This window comes from Myxocyprinus asiaticus, chromosome 8 (genome assembly GCF_019703515.2).
Source record: "Myxocyprinus asiaticus isolate MX2 ecotype Aquarium Trade chromosome 8, UBuf_Myxa_2, whole genome shotgun sequence".
Taxonomy (NCBI): domain Eukaryota; kingdom Metazoa; phylum Chordata; class Actinopteri; order Cypriniformes; family Catostomidae; genus Myxocyprinus; species Myxocyprinus asiaticus.
Genome location: NC_059351.1, coordinates 4580357 through 4584662, shown reverse-complemented (window position 1 = coordinate 4584662; position 4306 = coordinate 4580357).

The window sequence follows — 4306 nt, the reverse complement described above, 5'->3', positions numbered from 1 at the left end:
GCGGATCCACAGCGCCTACTACTGGTGGAAGACTTCACGACATGCATGTGAATGAGAGACTTAAAATAGATTAGAAATCATAATTTTCTAAATAAAATAACAAATGTATTCTGGTGCTACGGACATGGTGTTATTATTTAAAATATATAAAGTAATTTATATTAATATAAATTATAAAATGTATATACTGCTTAAGTCAAACGCTGACTTATATTTGATATATTTGAATAGAGCGCAGCAGTGCCCGCCCACTTATTCAGCGTCTGGTTTCCGGAAGTATTTTTCCAATTAATTTCTTCCATAGACTTTTCAAAAAACCCTCCATTAAAGAGTTGTAAAGCATGAACCAAACCAACCAACTCCGAGATAAATCGCAACATTACAGACTTTATTTTAAGACAAAAAAAAAAAAAAAGGATTTGAAAATTCGACAAAAATTCAAAGGGACAAGCAGGGGCGTCATGCACCAAATTTTTTTTGAGGGGGCACCAGGGTCAACCAAACCCAGCCCACCACTACCATTTATGCAAAGTTCACATTGCTGCAACATGCGGTATAAATCACAGGTTTTAATCAGTAATTGTATCAGTAATGGTTGCATTTGATTGCATTTTTATGACATGGAGGGCAAGTCTGACATCTTCAGATGGTTTTACATCGCTTTCTTGCGCTCTTGCCACTTTTGTGCACACACGACATAAGAGGCAGTGCAAAATGTGTCTCAGCTCAACAGAGAGTAAGCTGAAGCATATCGCTAAAGAAAGTGAACATGTAGCCTTCCCCTGAATGAGGTTAGAAGTTATAGTTAATAAAACTAACTAAATGAATTTACTAAAAGAAAATTAGCTAAATAAAATGGTTTGTATTTTGTGTCTTGTATTTCTCTTTAAGTCATACGTGCAAGCTCAGTATACATTTCAAATAGGTGTCATGGTGGGGGCTTGGTTGACACTTAAAAGCACTCTAAAGTAATATTAGTTCTTTTTAACATGTATCTATTACCATATGCATCCTATTTTATATATATATATAAAAATTGCATAATCGCATTCCTGTGGGATTTAATCTCAGGGTCCGCACAACAACCTGACCAAGTAAGGAGGTGTACCCTTATTGTCAAGTGGGGTCCGGGCATGTTCCCTAGGTTGAAGTTTCTTGAGTACATACAGTATATATCTATTGGCTAAAGCATTTCTAAAAGAGGCTGTTCATACCAGAGTGATATACAGTATATTAACCTTTCCATTAAGGGGCAATATTTGACCCCTGGTGTTGTTTTTCACTGGCATTTATTATTTCTTTTTTACATTTTAAGAGGGCATTGTTGGGGCATCATCTCGCACAACAGTTCTAATTCTTGTTTCACATTTGTGGTTTTAATAAACTATAATTTTCACATACAACAGTGCATCATGAGTTATTAGGATTTATAATAAATATATTAATTAATACAATTTCAACAACACAACGGCAACAACACAGTGTGGTCATCATTATCAGAGGCACATAGATACAATAATGGAGGGAAGTGGATACAGTTACACCAGGGATGGAGAGGTATGGTTGTGAGTGGGGTGGCCAATGGGGTGGCCAGGCTTCTGTCCGGGGTGGCCATGGCCACCCCTGGCCATACCCTAGCTCTGCCCCTGCTCTTAGATTATAGTCTAAGAGTCTAAATTCCAGGTCGAATGTCAGCATTTCAAAATACCATGGGTCATATGTAGGCTATAAAAAATAAATAATCTGTCGATGCATTTAAAATAAATAAAGAACTGAACACGGCATCGACTTTTAAACATAGGCCTCACCAAGTTTAAATGAAATGTGTTTCCAATGCCAGCTTGTTATAATCTGCTGAGAAGAATCAAAAAGAAAAAACATGTTCAGCTACTGCAATTGCCATCACTATTTGACACATTACCGGTTTCCCCTAGAAGGAGAACGTAAACAGCGTGACAATCCGTTCAGCCACCCACCGCCTTTCTCAATGGATACAGAATCTGCGGCTACAGAGGAACCATGTAAAACTGCCTTTCGTTACAAAAAATTAAAAAATATAAACAATTTTATAATGACTGGAAAGGATGAAAACTGCTGCTTTCTTTAAACATGAAGAAAAGAGAGTGTTACGCTGCAAAACCAATCAAATGTATTTCAGCACCAAAGGAAATGAACAGTGACCGATCAAACAAAAATACAGAAATAATCTATATTAGACTGTGAAAAAAAGGTTGACTGTTCCACTGAGACAGACATAGTTAGGAAACATTAACTGCACATAAGTTGTTCTAAATAATTAGCTTAACATTGCTTTCCCGTATGTGCTCGACCTTCGAGTGAGTGCGATCTGAGGCAGCCACAGGACGTCGCCTTTAGTGGAACATGTGACTCAATTGGACTGACAACAAAAAAACTAAATTTAGCATGTGAATAAAGATTTCCACCACATACACATTCTTGTTTACATGCAATAATCATTACATGTAATTATTGAAGGTTAAAATATGTTTTTGTAAGTTCAAAAAAATCCATTTAAAATCATCTTGGCTCAAGTATCTGGGGGGGCACGTACCCCCTTACTTTGAATAGGCATGACACCTCTGGGTACAAGTCTGTGTACTTACTGTCTTGCACGAGGGCACAAACTACAATCCCATGAAGCATTGCCAATGACATGATCGAATATAAAACTATTTTACTTTTTAAACAATGCAGTTGAAATAATGCAGACGGATGGCTTCAACAGAAGCATATACCACGGATTAATGAGCTAACGGTAGGTCTGTCTTTAAAGGTTTATAAGTTATTGTTAAAAATAAATTAGACTTTGAAAAAAATGTATGGGATTTTTACTTCCGGAACCCGACAGTTGCGCTGTATTGCGGCACTAAGGCTAATTGTTGACCTTGTATTGAGAAAGTGGTTGGGGAGGATGGCGGTGTAGCGTGCCATTGACAGATAACCTCAGTCTTCTGAACATTGACTGTCTTTACAAAATCTGCACTGTGACTCTGGCATGAGGCACACTGACACTGACTGAATCAGCCTTTTGAGCACTACCTTAGCCAAGACTTTTCCGGTAATGTACAAAAGTGCTATTCCCCTACTGTTGGAGCAGATGGATTTATTTCCCTTATTCTTATAGATCGTCACTATATTAGCATCCTTCCAATATTTGGGAATGCTCCCAGACTTCTGTGATATGTTGGTGTAATGCTGTTCTGTCAAAGTATCCACCCTCTTTTAGGATCTCTGCTGGAATATTGTCAGGACCAGGTTATTTATTGTTTTTAAGGGTTTGAATAGCGACTCTGATTTCATTGAAAGTTGGTTGTTCATCAAGCTGATGGATAGTGGGTCTTCCCAGAAGTCTCTCAATAACTTCTGGGTCCACTTGATTGATTTAGCAAATGCTTGAAGTGTTCCCTTCTATGCTTCACTACTGAAAACTGATTTTAATGAGGGATGTGCAGTCGGCAACTAGACAGGTGCTACTGAAAAAAACTCTAGGGCCATAAAGGGTCTTTTTTGCATCATAGAAATTATGCAAATCATGCCTGTCTGCAAACGTCTGGATGTCATGCGCTTTTGCAATCCACCATTCATTTTGTTGTGTTTGGAGGGTAGTTTGGACTTTATTTATGAGAGTCTGCCATTGCTTTTTTGGGGCTTGTGATTGAGGATTGTCAAGAGTTGCTCAATAAGCTTTGTGCATGTCATCTAGGAGGCAGCTGACTGTGCTGTAGTTTTCATCAAACCAATCTTTATGTTTTTCTTTGGTCTGGAACACGATGGTATGGGCAGCTGTGTCATAAAGAGCAGTGCTGAGTGAAGATCATTTTTCATCAATGTCAACCCCTGAGATCATATATTCCTCTAGTGATTCTAGTTTTTCTGCTAAAGCATGACGGAAGTTGTTCAGCAAATTGACATTACCAAGCTTGTGGCAGTTTAACTTCATGTTATTTGCTGCTGCGGTGCGCATTAGAGGGCGCACTTGGAGTCTTCCTTTTGCCAGCACCAGACGATGGTCTGTCTAGCATTCATTGCATGGGTAAGCAGAACTTCCTTGATGTCTGCCTGCCTAACTATCATATAATATATTAGATCCCAATGTTTGGACCTAGGGTGCATCCAAGTTGTCTTGTAATTTTTAATTATTTTGTTGAAAGATGGTATTAGTAAAAATGAGGTCATGATCTGCACACAGGGGTAAGGGAGTAACCGAGTCTGATGCCATTGCTGTTGGCTTGTCCAATACCATGAAGTCCTATCACTCCATCCCAAGTTAGCTTGTTCTTCCCCA